The sequence below is a fragment of the Adiantum capillus-veneris genome, chromosome 7, assembly GCF_014529385.1.
Source record: "Adiantum capillus-veneris isolate H3 chromosome 7, ASM1452938v2, whole genome shotgun sequence".
NCBI classification, from domain to species: Eukaryota; Viridiplantae; Streptophyta; class Polypodiopsida; order Polypodiales; family Pteridaceae; genus Adiantum; species Adiantum capillus-veneris.
This window is the reverse complement of record NC_140937.1, coordinates 81,952,023-81,973,063: the sequence shown is the minus strand read 5'-3', so window position 1 is coordinate 81,973,063 and position 21,041 is coordinate 81,952,023. Positions and strand designations below refer to the sequence as shown.

Here is a 21,041-nt window from a genome sequence, read left to right as displayed (position 1 = left end):
TGTGCACGTTTGCTTGCTTGGTTATGGGGCCTTCACGAGAGGTGGCGGTTGCGGGTTTGAATCCCGAATTTCCCTTTTGAAGGGTAGGCATCTCGAGGTAGGAGCCTAAGAGGTGAGACTCAAGTCAAAGGAATCTGAGAAAGTAATGGATAAACTAAGATGCCAGCCAGTAGGGCTATCCTAGTAGTAATCTCAGAAAAATAAAAAATCTACTTATAAGTGAAAAGAGTATGGAGATCATAAAAAAAAGCTAGAAAATCGTGATTGAATCTAGAGCTCTCATCCTGTCCTCAAATCTAGAGCTTCTTGCATGGTCTTCCACTCGTTGTGTGGGCCATGGCTCTCCTCTTTTGTTGTCTCATGTCCCCCTTCGTTGTGAGACCGATTGCTTATTAGAAACTCTTGTCTTAGTTTGATAAAATTAACAAATGTAATGGTGCACACTTCGAAGTGTTAACATTTATCAAGTTGGACAATATATCACAATGTAGACTGGAGAATGACCACACCACAAGAATAGAAACCTATCTTGCTGTCTTGCAACTACAAAAATGCCTTCTCATCTTAAGACTGTTTATCAACAAGAGCCTTTGTGACATGTATTCGTCTCCATCAGCTCCCATTCAACCAGCATAGGCTCTGTACTGTACAATTCATGTAGCTAAATCCCTTTTGTCAGGATTGTTTTTTTTAATAACACGAATCTGCACCATCTACCTTGGCACATTTGTAAGAATATTCTTTAAACTCTTATCCCGCCCCGTATATGCTTTACAAGATGACATTCGATTTGATTCCTGAAACATGGAACAGATGTGATAAAGAAAGAGAAAAAGATATTTTTGCGTCTATTAGAGGCCAAAATCGGCCTATGAGACAAATCAAACATTACACATCTATCGAGAAAGGACAAAAGTACTAAGTAACAAATGTGGTCCTGTGGTAAGTGGGGAGGGGGTAATCCATGAGAGAGAGAGAGAGAGAGAGAGAGAGAGAGAGAGAGAGAGTTTCAAATCGTGCAAACTATCCCATGTGAGCTTTTTGATCTGTCCCAAAGGCTCACATGCATGCACGCGCACGCATGTGTGTGTGTGTGACCGTGTATTGAAGTCCCCCACTTTCAAGTACTCTAGATCATCATCCGTGATCACATAAGGAAATTGCCCATTGGGATAGTGAATTCAAAGATAGAAGGTGCAAAGTAGCACTTCCAATAAAAAAAAGGATAACAATCCTCTCTCTAAACTCCAATCCACATACAGCGAGCATGCTCCTCCCTCTATACCACCTATATAGAGGGATGTGACTCCTTGTAAAGCACGACCACCTCTTTCTAATCCTAGTATCCCCCACAAGCTTCTTTCTTAGCCACTGATCCCCCACATACCCTGAGACTTCGGGCAAGGTCCTCGCCTCACACTGATGAGTTTCTGATAATAATCCAATATCTCGTCCTTTAAAAGCCTCCTTAAAAGCATCTGCATCCAATCAACAAGATCCAATACAATTCCATAACCCAAACCTTAGCATGGTCCCATAGATCGTGCACCGCCATGCACTCTTTTTCTTCGTGATGATCACTTTGCCATCTCTATAAACAAGCCTTGAGAATACATGGCATGCATTTTTTGTATGTGCTACTTGTCACAAACTGGAGCACAAAAATGGACCTCTCTGCCTTTGGAGTTCACCCATCTTCAACCCTCATTGTGTCTCTACTCTCCTTGGTGCTTGTTATATTTTTTCAAGTTTTGCGTGGGTGCTTACACTCTCTAGCATTCTCTCTCCAATGTTTTTATCACTACATTTTTTCCCAATCGCCCTCCCTCTCTTTAGATCCCTTGCATTATTGCAGATCTCTCTCCATCAGCGGCCTCTCTTGCCCTAGGCACTCTCCAAATGTGTGTACCTTGCAGATCTAGGACATCACCGCGACGGGGTTGCTCTGAGGTTCCACATCGGGAGGTTGCTGCTGTCTGCCATCGGATACCAAAGGTTGTACACCTATTGCCACTGTTTTCAGCTATATCCGTCCATCTTCCATGTTAAGATCGACCTTGGAGCATTTTTGGGGTCTGTTCGGGTGCTTTGTTTGGAAGAGGAGTTGGCTTGCTGTTTTTCAAGATTCACATCTAGTATTTTCGTATCCGATGCGAGTTTTTGAGGATATGGTACGAGTTTGGCAAAGAGGTGGTCTATTGGCTGCACTGAGCAGTCATTTTGATCGAATATAGACCCAAATTTGGAGGTGGAGAATGTCACAAACTGCTGACGTGTCAACCACTGAAGACGAAGAAGGTTAGGACTCAATGACCTTAGCCCTAGCCAGCTTGCAGATCCCGGTCGAGGGGCCTAAACCCTAGAAGCAGAAGAAAAGAAGAAGTTCCAACTTACTGAAGACAGCCGAGTGGCCTAAAACTCCAAACTGAAGACAAAAGGGGTCAGGGTTAAAATCCTAACCCTAAACAACTTGCAGATCAGTGGCCGAGGGGCCTAACCCACTAAAAAGACCCCAGCAGACAATCCACACAAAAGATGATGATGTGGCACGTTGTACGTACAGTTCAGAATTTATGTTGGCTGGCTATACGGATTTTCGTAATTTGCGCTGACAACATTTGGGGCGCCAGATTTTGGACTTAAAGCTTTAGAAGTTTTGCTTTTCATGTACTTGCTTTTGGAGAGGCCATAGGCCAAAAGGGCACTCTCTCTAGCATTGCACCTTGCAGGGAATCAGAGAAGAGCCCCTAGAGCTTGTACCTTATTGGAGCAATATAAAGGAATACCGAAAGGGGTGCAAGGGTTTGGGGCCAATGCCATTTTTCCAGAGATGCTCAATGGCCTATCACCCAGAGGAAGTACCAAAGAGGAGTGACGATGTGTAGGCTATGTAAGCATCAAGGTGGTCTGTACGATGAATGTAGAATGAACCACTGTGGGGGTGCATAATGCCATGTGATGTGACCCTGATCCCGATGGAAAGGAATTGACGATCGTGCCCATCTGTGAAGAAAGATGCATCGACGCTACTCCGCTGTCCTGGAGGAGCCGGCTGAAGAATCCCACTACTGCGAAGAGTATGCAGTAGCTCTATCTAGATGGTTGTCAAAATGGTGGACGTAGGGGAGGACTGTGAGCCAAGAATGTGGGCACATCGAGCCTTCCACATGGTCCGAAGCGTGATGCTGCATATCGTCCCGTTGAAAATCATATCGTCAGAGAGCTCTATGTCACTGGCAGCCCTCAGCACATGGCTCTCATCACTCTTGGAAGTAAGCAGGAAGACTCGATCTGTCGGCAAGCCCTGAAAAAAGGTGTGAGACCCCAGAAATTGCAAAAGCAATGCAACTGCCCTCCACGTCACAAACACATCTTGGATGCCCACTCTAATCAGCAAACAACAAATTGTCATCCACATTGGCTGCGCAAAAGGACAAACCTAGCAAAAGGACAAACCTAGAAACACTGCCTTAAAGACTCGGGCTCTGAAGTACATCTCTCACAAGTCGGATCATGACCAGTGACTGCCGACCAAGTACCAACAGGCAATCCTGCATGCGCTATCATCCACATGAAGAAACATATCCGGTCCAAATGCATTGAGGTGCTAAAAGCTAGTTCCAGTTTGTTCTTTCAGTTGGCATGTGGTGCAATCCCGTTACAGTGGTATCAAAGCTTCAAGCGTGTGCTTTACTGAAAGCATACCGGTCTCTCCAAGAACAGAGAGAGCAAGATGGTGCTTTTGGATTCTACAGAGTATCTGCAGTTCCTTTGCGACATACTCTCGACGCATCCTCAACACAACCTCTTGATTCTACAGAGCTCTCAACAGTTTTTGAACTACATGTTGCCTCCTCTACTGCCTCAGGCTGTTCCTCCTCCTCCGGCACCAGAAAGCACAAAGGCTTCTAACCGACAACCTACTCAGTCCTCTATTCTGATTGGGGGAGTTTGGTGCAACCATCAGATGTTTACCTCGCTTGGAGACCGTATGCCTATCCTTATTATCCACATCCTGGATTTGCATCGAATTAGCCAAAGGACTTCAGGGATGGTGGATCCAAAAAAACAAAAAAAACTTTTCAAGCGTGAAAGATAGAAAGAAAGCCTTACAGTTTTTGTAGCAGTTTGACAACATCTATGCCCTTGGGAACTACACTGAAGAGTCAAAGATCTCTTGAGCTGCCGGTTTTCTCAAAAATAATGCTATGCAATGGTGGAGTTCTATAGCTCCATGGACTTGGCAAGCTTTCAAGAATATTTGTCACAAAAATACGGAAGCGTAAATTGACGTTTAATTGCACTTCAAATACTCAAGAGAATTAGAGAGAGAGAGGAAGCTTGACACTTCATTGGGGACCAGAAGATGGGCTGGTCCCCCCCCCATAAAGAGAATATCTTTATTACTAAGGGAGAATCTTTACAAGCACAGGAACGGGGCGAAAGCCCGTCCTCTATTCTTTCTTGTCCTTTTTCTGCTTCTGACTGAGAGAGTAGAAGAACTGCTCTCTGACTACTGAGAGGATCTATCCTCTTCTGCGAGATTTTGGGAAGCTCTCGTAGGGGAGAGTCTACCTTCCACAAAACTCATCGGAAGCTCTCACGAATGAGGGTCTATCTGCCGCTAACTGTGCCACTTTGGACGTAATCATTCCTGCAATTAACCAGCCACAGAAACATGCAAAACACACACACACACACACACACACACACACACACAACACACACACACACACACACACACGCTTGCTGTAATTTTCTGCACATAACCAGAAATTGTTACCTGAGAGTGTTCTAATGCCAAATTGGAGGTCCTTTTCGCGATAGGAATGCTCCAAACTTGGTGTATGTGTAGAGTAGGTAGTGGGGAATGAGATTCTATTAAGACTTTGCTGAAATTCACCCTAATACAAGTAATTAGGGGCTGAAAACAGGGAATTTGCAGCAGCTAGACAAGGGAGAAAGAGAGTTTTCTACTACTTTACGCGATGAAACTTCTCCCAAAGCTGCAAGCAACCATGAGAGGCCTTGTTCTAGGTGATGGGTGCTCAGAGGCTCCACATACACCACAAGGTGCTGCTCTCAAGCTTCAATGGAGAGCTTCACTACGTAGAGGATGGTCAACTTGGGGGGGGGGGGGGGGGGGGGGGGGGGGTAGTGCACTGCCAACCTGGCAAGAGGGGGAGGGGCTGCTCTCTTATAGCCTCCCAGAAGAGGGGGCGCTAGCATGAAGAGAGGGAGTGAGATTGCATGGGAAAGTGTGCCAAGTGGCACACTTACTTTAAAATTTAAAAACCATTCAACTTTTGACTTTAAAAATCCTATGCTAGTTAATAAAATGTGCAATTAAGTGCACAACTGCACACATAGATGCAACAAATGAAAACTTTATCTGGTTCCTAGCGCATTGCCGTACCAGCAATGCTCTGGCATTACCTGTTCGCACTTGTCCGGCCATTTGGTCCAGTGCAAAATCACTTAAGAATACTTTTAACTAACTTATCGTAAGGCAGTAAATTAATCAAGCCTTAGGGTTAATAGTCTAAGGACCCCATCTCATTCTTGTGCTTGCACTAGCGCGCGTAATTTTCTGAGCCTGAAATCTGAGGCTACTATCTACCTCTTCATTAAAGACCCGATTTCCCAATCGCTAGGGCTTCAAGGTATTGTCTCCCTGAGGTGCACTGGCCCAAACTTGGACGCACCTGAGGCCCAAGAACAGCTAAATCTATTCTGATGTGCACACAACTAATTAGATATTTTTTTTTCTCGTAAATAAATTAATTATTTACAAAGTCTGACTTAGTTACATCCCTCTTGGTACTAAACAGTTGACCTCAACTGTAGAGCATCAACATAACTGTGCAAGATGTCTGGGTAGTCCTTAAGATTGGACTCAGTCATCCACTTTGCATCTAAAGGAGTGTAATTCTTGAACTTGACGAAATACTTTCGATATAGACTCCCCGACTTGAGTTGTCTCTCCGAGTCGTGTATTATCTGTTCAGGTTGAAGGATTTTGTCACCAGGAGGTGTATTTTTCCTGTTGCCTTTCGTAAATAAGTACTAGATATTTTTATTTATTTTATTTTTACTTGTTTTCCCCGGAACCCTTGAAAAGGTGCAAGTGGACATTGCATGGCCAGTGTGAAACGGCTGCAGCCAAATGGGTTTCTCACATCGGGGATCTAGGTCGGTCAGACAAGGACTGCCTGGGCCAGTTAGCACTGAATTCTGATGAGTATGGAAGCTCGTGTGCGCCAAACTGGAATTTGGGCCACTCGTCAAGTCACTGCAACTTTATAAGTTGAAAGGGGCCAGTAAATTAACCCACATTGTAAGTAAATTAACCCACATTGTAGATGGTGGTCAAATGGTAGTCTTCAATGATGGTCAGGAGACCGATAGGGACGCCATGGAAGCATCTCCTAAAATTTAGGGAACTGCTATTTTTGACCAGAAAATGTGTTCGCGTCATTAGCTCTGGAATGACAAGAGGAACATTTTATTGCTCTGCTGCCAAGTCAACTGACGCACCAGTTGAGATATTTTTAGCAAGGAAAGCCCAAACTCGGAAACTGGGTGACGTGTCAGCCTGTGAGCGATTCTGCCACTCTGGGAGGCAAAAACGAGCTGCATATCAACAAAGGGGGCGCCATTTTCAGCCTCAGGTGGATTGCAGCAGGTACAGAAGCTATGGAATGCTTACCTTGCCCTCTATGCACAGTATGGTGACGGGAGTGATGCCCTGCACGCTACATACTGCTCTCTTTCTCCCCTACGTACATTATGTTATGCCCCACTAGTGGGCTTCTCATTTGACCTATGTACAGTTCTGGGGTTTATGCGCGTTTGCCAAGGCAAGAGCCTTCTGAACAGGAACCGGATTAGCCAATTGCTAATCCCCCACAGGTACGCACAGTTCCATCACGAAAGATTGCGAGTTTGGAGAGTTTTCTCGCGTGAAAACTCGTCCAATTCACAGGGGAACTGTCCCATTGCGTGCGGGAGCCCTTGGGACACGCGTAGGCGTGTTCGCTCCGCTAAAAACGATCCGAAACAGGGAATTACAGCCTGCTGTGTTTTTTTGCAGGTTTAGGGTTTCGCACCTAAACTGCAAGGGAACATCAGGGGAGCCTCGTGAGAGCCTTGGGATGCGTGTACAGGCTTTTGGGCTCCCGGCAGTGAAAAACAGAGAATTACAGCCCGCTGAATTTCTGTGACAGCTCACCAGAAAGCTTCCAGATATCGAGGGAATCCGTCCTAGACAGGTGTTTTTGACCTACAGGGGTTTTTGTGCCGTTATGCTGTCGAAATCCGGTCGAAAACCTGCGTTTTCAGCCCTCGCCAGGTTTGGACAGCTTTGTGAAAGCTTGTGCTAAGTGGTCGGATCGTCTACCTTAATTTGAATAAAGAAATACCGAAAGGGGGGCCAGTCTTTGGGGCCTACAGGGTGTCGGTCTCGTGTGCGCAGTGACATTCTAGTCGCTCGACGCAACTGTGTTCTCTTCCCTTCTCAGTGCTCTGTGTAAAGTTAACAGGTAATTGAAATAGTACCGCCCTCTGCGTTGTATAGGCCGGTTATAGATTTCCTCAGTCTCTTCGACTTTTGGAGGATCTTCTTGTACTGGCGCCACTGGAGGAGGTCCAACATATGGTCGGAGGAGACTGACATGAAAAGCATTATGGATGCGCCAGTTAGAAGGCAAATCCAATCTGAAAGTCACGTCATTGACTTTATCTGTAATTTTGAAAGGGCCGTAAAATCTATGGGAAAGTTTGACAACTTTCCCTTTGCCGACCCGCTTTTTCAATCTAGCTTTCTCAAACCGAAGCATGACCTATTGTCCTTTTTCAAGATTGAGATTCCTTCTGTGCTTGTCTGCTTTTCTCTTCTGTTGCTCTTGAGTACGAAGAATCGCTTGCTTTACTTGTTGATGGGCAATATCAATATTGCGCACAAATTCAACTGCGGCGAAGATGTTTTCTTTGGTCACCATAATAGGAAGTAAGAGTGGCTTCCCATAAATAATTTCGAAGGGAGCTTTACCACTTGAGGAATGTATGGTATTATCATATGCAAACTCAACTATTGGTAAGTACTGTTCCCATTCGGATTGTCGTTCCGAAACATAGCACTTGAGGAGATCTAAAACAGTGGCATTAGCGATTTCGCTTTGACCATCTGTTTGAGGATGATAAGCTGATGAAAAATCAAGCTTAGTTCCCAAGTTTTCGAACAATGCCTGCCAAAATAGACTAGTCATGCGGGGATCTCTATCGCTGACAATAGTCTTTGGCAATCCATGGTGTTTAAAAATCTCAGCTAGAAATATTCTAGCCATGTGATCAGCTTTGATCGTCTTTACTGGAAGAAAATGTACTTGCTTACTGAATCTGTCTACTAAGTCAAGATTGCATATTTCCATTCTTTGATCGAGGAAGATCCGTAATAAAATCCATGGCAATACTTTCCCATGGCGTGTTAGGCACAAGGAGCGGCTGAAGCTTGCCATAAACTTTATGTCTGTCATATTTTACTTTTTGGTAGACTAAACACTCACGTACATGTTTTTCAATGTCCGCACGGAGTGTTGGCCAAAAGAAATACCTTTCGAGGGCACTAGTGGTGGAAGCAATTCCCCGATGCCCGGCATAAGGAGAATTATGTGCTTCATCCATCACCTTCTGTCGTAAGGGCTGAGCTATGCATATTGCTTGTTGACGATAGAGTGTATTATCCCTAATGGAATAAGGTGGCCTTGAGTAACCAGCTTGAAGATCTGTCCAAATTGTGGCGAAGTCTGGATCTTGAGGATACATCTCGCTGAGAGATTCTAGTTCCTCATGATAAATTGTTGTTAGTGCATTGATCTTTGGACGCCTGGAGAGAGCATCTGCAACTGCATTCTTCGTTCCAGAAGTGTGTAAAATCTGAAAATGGAACATTGAAAGAAAGTTGGCCCATCTCATCTGCTTTTCTGATAACTTTCTCTTTGTGAGAAAGTAGCGAAGACTTTGATGATCTGTCTTGATAATAAAATCAGCTCCTAATAGATAGTGTTTCCAAATGGAAAGAGCATGAATTACTGCCATTAGCTCTTTCTCGTATATGGAGACATGCAACTCTGCATCTTTAAGGCGCCGACTTTCATAGGCTACCGCGTGACCCTCTTGGTTCAAAACTGCTCCTACACAATCTCCAGATGCATCGCAGTATACCTCGAAAGGTTTGCGAAGGTCAGGGACGGTGAGAACAGGTCCGTGACTGAGAAGATACTTAAGCTTTTCGAAAGCTTGTTTTTGTCCAGACCCCCAATGAAATGGAGTCCGCTTCTTTGTCAGGTCATGGAGGGGACCTGCTATCGCGGCAAAAGCTTGAATGAAACGCCGATAATAGGAACAGAGGCCAAGGAAAGTTCGTACATCATGTATTGTAGTTGGCGTAGGCCATTCTACAACTACTTGAATCTTATCAGGGTCCATTCTCACCTGATTGTGAGACACTATATGGCCCAAATAGTGGATTTCTTTTAAAAAGAACTCACTCTTCTTAGCTTTCACAAATAATTTGTGTTTGCGTAATTCTTCAAACACTAAGGCAAGATGCTTATAGTCTTCGTCTTCCGACTCTGAGAAGATTAAGACGTCATCAAAGAAAACGCCTGTAAAACTTCTATATGAGTGGAAGATTCTATCCATCATTCTGTTGAATGTAGCTGGTGCATTAGTGAGTCCAAAAGGCATCACTAGAAATTCATACAACCCGAAGGTTGTTCTAAATGAAGTCTTATGCACATCTTGAGGAGCTATGTGGATTTGATGATAACCGCTCTTCGAGTCTATACGACTAAAGACACTTGCTCTTTGTAACTTGTCAAGAATGTCGTCAATCCGAGGGATTGGAAATCTATTCTTGATTGTGATCTTGTTTAGAGATCTATAGTCTATGCACATGCGGAATGTGCCATCCTTTTTCTGTACTAGCAAGACAGGTGAACAATATGGAGAAGTACTAGGCCTTATTAAGCCCTTTTCCAAAAGTTCGTTAACCTGTTTGAGAATTTCCTCTTGCTGCATTAGACTAACTCGATAAGGGGACTGATTTGGAGGAGAACTTCCTGGGATCAAATCAATTGTATGATCCTCAAGTCACGAAGGTGGGAGTGCATTTGGAAGTTCATCTGCAAAGCAATCTTTATAACTTTCTAATAACTTAAGTCTTTTTTGCTCTAAAGAGGAAGAAAGTTGTGAAACAGACACGTCTCTCTCTCTTGCAAAAATCAAGTACGTTGAAACACACTTTTTCATTTCTTTCTTGATGGCAATGTGATTGGCGATAGGAATACGCCAATCACCTGCATCTGCAAGTACAAGATACTCCTTTCCTTTATGAGCAAAGGATAAGGTTTTCTAAACATAGTCCGGAATGGGATACATCTTGTAGTGCCAAGGCATTCCCAAGATAACATCGCATCCTTCAAGTGAAGCTAGTAAGAAAGACTCTTGATCTTTGTAGTCGTCGACCTTTAGATTCAACTTCCCTATGATTGGAGTAGAGTTTGAGTTCTGCCCTTTGAAAGCGGATTGTGCTTAAATAGAAACTCCAAAACGATTGGGCTGCAAGTTCAGGTCATCAGCTAGCTTGGTAGAGATGAAGTTGTCTGTACTGCCAGGGTCAAACAAAATGAGAGCCCATTGGTTGTTGATATTACCCCATGCTTTAAGAAGAGCTCTTTCTTTTCCATCCTTGGTTGTATTTCCCTGTACATCTGGAACTGCATTGGAAGAGGGTGGTTGTGGAGGTTTGGTAGAACAGTCACCCTTCATATGACCAACTTGTCCACACTTGAAGCATCTTCCTTCACTAATGTAAGTTCGCAACTCAGCAGGAGAGAGATATCTCCCTTTCTTGGGCTCATTTGGCTTTGCTTTTGCTTCGGAGGCGGTTCTTTTCTTCTTTTGAGAAGAAGAAGTAGAGGTAGGCTGCTCATGGAGAGCCTTCTGCTTGGCATGGTAAGTGCTTTGCTCCATCTTCCTGGGAGTACCCTTGTCATGTATTCCATCAGCTATGCGGGCTGATTCCATAAGTATCTGTAAGTTGCCTCGAGGGTAAAGCATCATAGCCTTTTGCAAGGCTTCATGCAAACCTGCTTCAAACTTGCGCATCTTCTCCGAATCGTCAATCTTCTTGAATGGAGTGACTTTCAAGAGAACGTCCCAAAACCTATCCACATAGTGTGGAACAATTTCGTTCTCTAACTGTGAAAGTCGATCCCATTCTTTCTTTACCTCTTCCTCATAGTCTGGAGGAAGGAACTGTGCATAGAACTCCTCCTTGAAAGCAGTCCAATCTTGGGGTTTACGATCTTCCAGGATAAGGATTAACCACCAACTGCTGGAGGTGCCTTTTAGGTACATACTAACATGGCGAACCTTGGATCTTTCTTTAAAATTCCCTTCAGCAAATGCAACTTCGAATTGGCGGATGAAAGCCAAAGCTTTGTCATTATCACGCCGTCCATTGTAAATGTCGAATTTCACATCTTTGTCTCCGACTTGAATGTTTTCTGCCTGTGGTGCTTCTTCTTATGGTGCTCCTTCTTTCTATGCTTAGACTCCTTATGGATAGGAGTCTTTTCCCTTGAATGCACTTCTTGCTACGACGGATCGTCAAGAAACATGTCTTCCGGAGCAACGATGTCATCCATCCTTCATGAAAGAGAACTGAGGGGAATCACGGGGATCCTGCTCTTGAACCTTTGGGTTAAACCGCACATGACGTTCTGGAGGTTTCCTGTGCCTCTCGTGCATGCGGGAGGTTCCAATCAAAGGATCTTTGTTGCTAAATTGGCTTTATCTTATAGAAAAATAATTCTAAATGAATTATTGGATTTATAAGCGAGAGGGTTTTCTCGCTTGGAACACCAAGGAAAAATAATTCTAAATGAATTATTGGAATTTTAAGTGAGAGGGCTTTTCTCACTGGAGACATCCGAGTATAGAGTATTCCTAGTGCGTCATTTAAAGTAATGACGGGAACACTGAGAACGGGAATATCTGTAAGGCCACCAGGAACGGGTACTTCTGATGCGTCACATCGGATGGGTGACACGGAGCATCGGAAAGAAGTATCCGACCATCCGGGAACAGACATCTTTGATGCGTCATAGGATGGGTGACAGAGAGCATCGTGAAGGAGATTGTACCGTAAGTTCGGTAGGAAAGGACTAGGTGATGGGTATTCCTGATGCGTCACAAGGTGGGTGACGGGTGCATCGGAAAGGGAATATCCATAGTCGGGAGGAAATTCCGAACTGTGTTAGAATTGTGCACAAGGAAAAAGCAAGCACTTGAATGAAGATGGGTTCAGAGGAAACTTTGAGGAAAAACAGATGCTTTTTGAGAAAGCGGGATTGCCTTTCGGGAAAGCAGATGCTTTCTCGCGAGGAAGTCTATGTCTGCATTGCAACTGTGCATGTGATTGCATCCAGGGACGCCTGGGAAGTGCTGTGAAAGCTTTGTTTGTAACTTATAAGGTTTTATTGAGTTTTTGGACAGATTCAGATCATTTTTAAAGGTGACCGACCGCCCACTTATTAAGTGGGCAGCCATCTGATAAATAAGGCAACAAATCAGCCAACGTTTTCTCTCTCTCTTTTTCTGACAGAGCAGCGAAGAAAAAATGAAAATTTTGGGAAAAAAAAACTGCTGCGATCTCTACGCGAGCAGCTATTCGTGCCCGTGGATAGGAGCTATAAAAGCATCACATGCCCTTACTCAGGAGGAGGACCAATCTTTGCAAGGAGGAGATGCTGCTGCAAATTTCAGCCGTAAAGAAGACGTTGCCGGTGATGCCCATGGCTGCCCCAAGTGTACCAGATGTCGCCAAGACCCAGTGCGCGAGTTCCCTCGCGAAGAAGTGCCTACGAAGCGTGTTTCCATCGCGACAAGTTGCTGTTTTTCTCTGTTTTCAGCCCATAAACGTCGTAGACGGGGCTGATTTATGAGAAGGAACCCGAGAACACACCTCTTTTGTGTGTAGGATTGGAAGAGAGGAATTTTCTATGTAGAGATCTCTTTCGGGGAATTGCTTTTCGAGAATCGAGTTGCGTTTCGAGCGTCGAGACTTTGAAGGTAACGATTTTCATGTTATGATCTTTGAGTGTTTGATTGCAGGTGTACTTCCTCTTCGTGAGGGAGTAGGAGCAGAGGAAGGCATGAGCCTCTGCAGGAGAAAAGCGCTCTGAGGAACTAGAGCCAGATCAGCCCAAGGGTTTCGTACCCGAGTTTGGGAAGTAGATCCACGGATCGGAGAGAGGTAGTCTCTCAAGTTGTGATCCGGCAATTAGGATTCCCAAGTAAGGACTTCGTGTCCGGGAAAGCAGAGTTGTTTTGCGGGAAGAGGACTCTGGAAAGAGAGTTGGAAAAGAGTTGCAGGGATGCCATGCCCTAAGTCTGGAAGGTGGGATCCAGAGGAGAGAACCTTGATTCTCGAGGAATTGGAATAAGGAACGGAAGTTCCTTGGAATAGGGTTTTGCCCTAGGAATCGGAAGCTAAGGCTTCCGGGAACCATCAAGTCTTATTCTAGAATGAACGTGGTAATACGTTCGGTTCAAGTGCTTGTATAGACTTCTCCTCAGTAATAAAGATACTATTACGGGGGGGGACCAGTCCCTCTGGTCCCCAGTACTGTGTCGATCTTCTCACTCTCTATCTCTCTCTCTATTTATTTCTCTCTATATCCTCTGGCTTCAGTAATAAGTGATAAATCCTATTTATCCGAATGTATTTTATATTGTTATGCGCTCCCGTTTGTGACAATCTTTCCTTGGTTCTGGCGCCTTTGGGTTCTGCGGGATTTCTCCCGACCCCATCGGCATTTTCTCCTTCCCTTTCTCAAGAGTATGGAGAATCTTTTGGACTTCTGGATGGGAGAGAGCTTTTTGCAACTCTTCCACCTCCTGTTGAAGGAGAGAGAACTCTATCTCGCGTCCTCCCATTTCTGCAATCTGCCAAGAGTTGTCAATCCCTTAAGGAAGAGAGAGATGACCTTGCTCTGATACCACTATCACAAAAATACGGAAGCGTAAATTGACGTTTAATTGCACTTCAAATACTCAAGAGAATTAGAGAGAGAGAGAAAGCTTGACACTTCATTGGGGACCAGAAGATGGGCTGGTCCCCCCCCCATAAAGAGAATATCTTTATTACTAAGGGAGAATCTTTACAAGCACAGGAACGGGGCGAAAGCCCGTCCTCTATTCTTTCTTGTCCTTTTTCTGCTTCTGACTGAGAGAGTAGAAGAACTGCTCTCTGACTACTGAGAGGATCTATCCTCTTCTGCGAGATTTTGGGAAGCTCTCGTAGGGGAGAGTCTACCTTCCACAAAACTCATCGGAAGCTCTCACGAATGAGGGTCTATCTGCCGCTAACTGTGCCACTTTGGACGTAATCATTCCTGCAATTAACCAACCACAGAAACATGCAAAACACACACACACACACACACACACACACACACACACGCGCGCGCGCGCGCTTGCTGTAATTTTCTGCACATAACCAGAAATTGTTACCTGAGAGTGTTCTAATGCCAAATTGGAGGTCCTTTTCGCGATAGGAATGCTCCAAACTTGGTGTATGTGTAGAGTAGGTAGTGGGGAATGAGATTCTATTAAGACTTTGCTGAAATTCACCCTAATACAAGTAATTAGGGGCTGAAAACAGGGAATTTGCAGCAGCTAGACAAGGGAGAAAGAGAGTTTTCTACTACTTTACGCGATGAAACTTCTCCCAAAGCTGCAAGCAACCATGAGAGGTCTTGTTCTAGGTGATGGGTGCTCAGAGGCTCCACATACACCACAAGGTGCTGCTCTCAAGCTTCAATGGAGAGCTTCACTACGTAGAGGATGGTCAACTTGGGGGGGGGGGGGGGGGGGTAGTGCACTGCCAACCTGGCAAGAGGGGGAGGGGCTGCTCTCTTATAGCCTCCCAGAAGAGGGGGCGCTAGCATGAAGAGAGGGAGTGAGAGATTGCATGGGAAAGTGTGCCAAGTGGCACACTTACTTTAAAATTTAAAAATCATTCAACTTTTGACTTTAAAAATCCTATGCTAGTTAATGAAATGTGCGATTAAGTGCACAACTGCACACATAGATGCAACAAATGAAAACTTTATCTGCTCCCTAGCGCATTGCCGTACTAGCAATGCTCTGGCATTACCTGTTCGCACTTGTCCGGCCATTTGGTCCAGTGCAAAATCACTTAAGAATACTTTTAACTAACTTATCCTAAGGCCGTAAAATAATCAAGCCTTAGGGTTAATAGTCTAAGGACCCCATCTCATTCTTGTGCTTGCACTAGCGTGCGTAATTTTCTGAGCCTGAAATCTGAGGCTACTATCTACCCCTTCATTGAAGACCCGATTTCTCAATCGCTAGGGCTTCAGGGTATTTTCTCCTAGGGTCTCCCTGAGGTGTACTGGCCCAAACTTGGGCGCACCTAAGGCCCCAGAACTGCTAAATCTATTATGATGTGCACACAACTAATTAGATAATTTTTTTTCTCGTAAATAAATTAATTATTTACAAAGTCTGACTTAGTTACAATATTTTTGTCTCAAGCCATGTGACATCCCTGTTTAAAGTACCAAGCTGCATGCTCCAAGGACTAGGCAAGCTTTCAAGAATATTTTTGCCCGCAATATGACATCCCCCTTTGAAGTATAGCTTCTCGCACAATGTGGTAACCTGAAAATGCTTGCCACAGAGACCATGAAAGACTACAACCAAAAGTTCCTTAATGTTTACCAATCGGTGTCTTTCTTCAAGTTGATACCCTTGGAGGACCGAGAAACACTATACCATTGGACTGTCATCACCTTTACAAGAGTGTTGTTTGTCTAAACAAGTTGCCACTATGCACGAACTAATGGACCATGCTACGGCTAATTACAAACTTATGAAAGGACCATTGGAGTTTGCTATGAAGATCACCCGCCAAACACTCAGAATCCTCGACTTGGGCTGCAAATCCCAAAGGGAAACAAAAGGTTGGACAAAGTGAGCCATGTCTTCGATGAGAGATGCAGAGGGAGGGCTGAGTTCCTGAGGTGGCAGGAGTCGTCGCCTCATTCTTGCCTGAATCCATGTTTGTCGCGAGAAAAGGGATCGGTAAAGTTTCTCTGTGTTTTAAAGTTTTAAGTAAAGTTCCCGGTGAAAGCCAAAGTCTACCGCCCTACGGGCCGGTTCAGTCGAGGTGGCCCATATTCGTGATCTGCTAAATTTTCCGTGTTGCCTCCCATTCTTGAGGTGGCAGGATGAGTCGCCTGATTCTCGCCTGAATCCATGTTTGTCGTGAGAAAAGGGATCGGATTTCCAAGTAGAAGAGAAATCGACTGAGCTCTGATACCATTGTAACAAACTTGGATACCCCAAGTCTCGAATCTGTCACGACACGAGAGAGAATCACCTTAAACACTTCACACTTTAAAATCACAATTCAATTGAGTCAACACGGCCCGGCGTAGTTCCGTGCCTAGAGAGATTGACCCCAAAGAGTGGCGCCCCTTTCGATATTTCTTTTGTATTAATAAATTAGCAAAGTACAATTGTCCTTGGGTCGTCTCTGCTCACTGGCTCGTCAACACAAAAAGTAGCTAGAGAGAGCCCAAGGGACTTATTTAAAGGCCCTTGGCTGTTGCTAATTGGACTATTTTCTTATTTTTAATGATTAATCTCTTTTTTAGGATATTTTATTATGTGCACTAAGAACTGTTAAAAGATTGTAGCTACAGGAACTGCCATCAAGAACGGACAAACTCTGATGTGCCATTTGATGGGTGACGGTAAACATCGCGAAGGAGTTTCCGTAAGTTCGATGGAAAGGGCCGGGTTACGAGTGCCCCTGATACGTCACATGATGGGTGACGGGTGCATCAGTAAGGGGGCATTCCGTAGGCTAAGGAGGAAATCCGAACTGAGTAAGAAAATACGCGTAAGAACGCAAGCACAAGAATAAAGATGGGTTCAATGAAGCTTTTTACGAAAAGCAAGAACAGTCGCGGGAGGGCAAATGCTTTCCCGCGAGGAGTCTGTGTCTGCATTGCATCTGTGTCGTGTCCTGCACCCGGGGACGCCTGGAATGTGTTCGTGTAGCATTGTTTTCACTAACTAAGTGAGTTTTAATGTTTGCATAGGTTCACACTTTATTTTATTAAGTGGCCGGTCACTTTTAACTGACCAGCCCTTTATTAATAAAATAAAGCAAGTCCCTCTAAAAAGCCAGCGCTAATAGGTTACGCACGCTGAAATCTGCGATCTCTCTCTCTCCTCTCTCTAGGGCGCCAGGGCTCTGCTTTTTTCGGCTTCTATTCCCGCTGGGTGCGAGACCCTATAAAAGGGTAGCCAGCGTTCCAGTTTTGGGACAGACCAGAAGCACCAGAAAGTGCAAGCGCTGGGATTCTGGAGCAGAGGCTGGCGACGGAAACTGCAAGTGTTCGCGTGACGACTGAAAACGGAGGTCCATTCTCCGAGCAAGGAGCGACAGGTATAAGGTGTTGATACGCATTGAGAATTGTTGCTTTGTGTGGTTTGTTTTGCAAGAATCTCCCGTCTTACGGGAAGGTCCTTCACGAGAAAACACGGCTTCATGCCTAAGTCCCTTACGGGAAAGTACGGCTTCGCGCCTAAGTCCCTTACGGGAAGGAACGGCCTTGTGCCCAAGCCCTTTACGGGAAAGCACGACCTTCGGGTCTAAGGTTACAGAACGGAGGCGTTTCCTCGGGTTCTCGTGCTTGTATAAGAATTCTCCCTGAATAAAAGAATACTCTTAACGGGGGGGGGACCAGGCCAACTTCTGGTCCCCAATACTGTGTCGATCTTCTCCCTTCTCTCATGTTTGCAAAGTATTATAATTTTCAGATTTCTAAGTGCTCGTGTATGCTCCCATTTTGTGACAGTGGTATCAGAGCTCGGACTCCTCTCTTTCTCTGCAAAGAAGGACGATTCCAGGAAGAACGGGAAGAACCATGTCGGGCCAAGGGAGAAGCGTTCAAGAGGAGCTTCAACAAGTGCAAGCTCAGCTTGCGGATTTGCAACAAATCTTACTGTTGCCAGACGTCCAAAAGCTTTTGGGCGGAATGAAGAAAACGAATGGAACTGATGCAGCCAAGCATCCAGACAACACTGTTGGCGTGAGACCACAGGAGGCAAGAGAAGAAGAATGTGCCGAAGTGCACAAAGGATCTTCGGATCGGAATGAACGGCCTACTCCAAGGAAAGGCCAGGAAAAAGCGCTCTCTTTGCTAGAGGAGAGCAAGGACATCTCTATCTCATCTCCATCTTACTCTCCTAACTATACTTCTACTTCTCGATCATCTCGTCAGAAGAAGGAAGCCGTTACTACTGCCACTACCCTACATCAACCTAAAGATAAGCCTCGATTCAAGAAGCATGGTCGCAAGTCTCAACATCGCATGAGAGTCTTCAAATCGGGCGACAAGGACATCAAGTTCGAAACCTACAACGGACGGAGAGACATCTCCAAAGCACTGTCCTTCATCAGACAGTTTGAAGTCGCCTTTACCAATGGGCACTTCACAAAAAGATCCAAATTACGCCATGTGGGGATGCACCTCAAGGAAACGGCAAGTAATTGGTGGTTAGCCAAGATTCTAGAAGGTTCACAGGCCAGAACTTGGGAGAGCTTCAAATCTTAATTTTATGAACAATTTCTGCCACCTGACTTCGAGCAGGACATACGGAAGGAATGGGACTGGCTTGCCCAGAAGGAACATGAAAGAGTAACGACTTATGTGGACAAGTATTGGTCGGTTCTTCTGAAGGTCACTCCCTTCATGAAGATTGCCGACGAGGAAAAGAAAAGAAAGTTCGAAGCGGGTCTCCAACCGCAGCTTCGAAAGAGTATGAAGGTGTATCCGCATGATACTCTTCAAAGGATGATGGAGTCAGCAATCATTGCTAAGGATTTGCACTGAACTGGGACGCCCAGAAAAATGGAGCATAGCACTTACCGTGCAAGACAAAGAGGGGTCTACGATGATCATGGGGGCCAAGGAAGAAAACGTCCTCCATCTAGGGACGATGATCATTCTAAGAAGCCAGAGGGCAATGGCAAGCGAACTAAGTATCTTTCTCCTACTCAACTTCAAACTTTTAGAGAGGAAGGAAGATGCTTCTACTGTGGCGAGAAAGGACATATGAAACCGGATTGCCCGCTAAAGCAGCAACGGCAAGAACAAGCCTCTACGAGGCAAGAGAAAGCAAGGAAGGAACCCGCACCACCAAGCTCGAACTCAATTCCAGATGTTCAAGGAAACACAGAAACGGAGAAAGGGAAGCGTCAACTTCTGAAGGGCTGGGGGTCTTTGAACAACTAGCGAGTACTGATTCTTTATGATCCAGGATCCACGAATAACTTCATCTCCCTGGATACTACGGAACGATTGTGCCTCACACCAGCTCAGCTTGGCACACCGGTTACATCCGGATCGGCATTCGAGGGGTTGACAACCAATGCAACTCCCGTGCAAGGACAGCTCAATCTTCGGATCGGCGAGTACAAGGACCGCGAATCATTTTTGATGGCACCCATCGAGGGATGTGATATCATCTTGGGTATGCCATGGCACTTCCACATGACACCTATTCCCGATTATGTGGAAAAGACCCTCACTTTTGATCATGGGGGTAAGAAAATAAACATTCATGCTGATGCAGGAGATTGGCAGTTCCCAATTGTAAGCCATATCTCCATTAAGAAAGAAATGAAGAAGTGTGTTTCTGCTTACTTGATTTTTGCACATGAGAAGAATAAAACTAGTGGGGATTCACTCTCTAGTCTGGACATTAAACGTTTTCAATTTATTGAAAAGTACAAAGATTGTTTCACGGAAACACTCCCTGATGAACTACCTCCGGTACGCCCGGAAGATCACCGCATAGATCTCATACCGGGGAGCTCGCCTCCTAATCAACCCCCTTATCGGGTAAGTCTTGCTCAGCAAGAGGAAATTTTGAAGCAAGTCAACGAGCTTCTAGAGAAAGGGTTAGTACGGCCAAGTGCTTCACCCTACTGCTTAGTGAATGAGATTCTAGCGCATCAAGATGTCTATATGGATGAGATGACTGGATACTGTATCAAGAGATTCTAGTGCATCAATTTGTGACAGGCTAAGTGAATGAGATTCTAGTGCATCAAGATGTCTATCTGGATGAGATGATTGGATATTGTATCAAGAGTTCCGGAGGATGAGATGGCTGCACGGTGATCTAGGTGCATCAAGAATTCTGGACAGAATGAGATGGCTAGATCGAATGATTGCAACACAGTGTTCAGTGTGAACTAAGTGTATGCTTTTGTGAACCGCATGCTGTGGATGTACTGTCTGGTGGGGATGGTCATGGGCATGGTTTGTGTAATTGAAATGTGAAAAGAAAGGATATGGATCTGATAATCACAAGATTTAGTACAACAAGTGTCACAAAACGGGCACCACGTGCCAATAGAAACGAACAGATTGAACAGATTTTTAGCACTTCAGTAAATACAGAACTGAGAGAGAGAGAGAGAGAGAGAGAGAGAGAGAGAGAGAGAGACGACACGCGGCACGGAGTGACGGAATTCCACCCCAAAGGGTATTGGCCCCAAACCTTGGCGCCCCTTTCGGTATTTCTTTATATTGCATCAACACAGTACAAGCCGGTACCCCAGACTCTGCACCTTTACAGAGAAGCATGCCAGAGAATGAGCCCTAACCTCATATTTAAAGGCCCTTGTCCTAAAAAGAAGTTACAGTGAAAAGCCTTCAAAACTCCAAAGCTTCTGGTCCAAAAACAATGCCAAAAAGCTGCCAGCATAATTTAAGAAAATTCATATAGTCTGCCATGTCATCAGCCAGCGCAAAACGCGGAATTCCATATAGCTTGCTACGTCATCATGCCAGCGCAATTTTCGGAAACCTGCCGCAAGTCTCTTTTGTGTGTGTGAGAGAGTCCTGCTTTATTTTAATCCTTTA

The 21,041-nt window shown here is 44.9% G+C and overlaps 1 protein-coding gene across 2 annotated transcripts in view; it reads right to left on the bottom strand.

Annotated features, from left to right (window-relative positions):
- Positions 1-434: 434 nt before the first annotated feature.
- The window catches only part of LOC147454120 (vacuolar-sorting receptor 3-like), a 69,099-nt gene continuing 48,492 nt past the window's right edge, over positions 435-21,041 (bottom strand). For both annotated transcript variants that reach the window (XM_086516125.1, XM_086516126.1), the window contains exon 14: positions 435-797. The gene's annotated coding sequence lies outside the window, so the exon portion shown is untranslated. The remainder of the gene's footprint in view (positions 798-21,041) is intronic.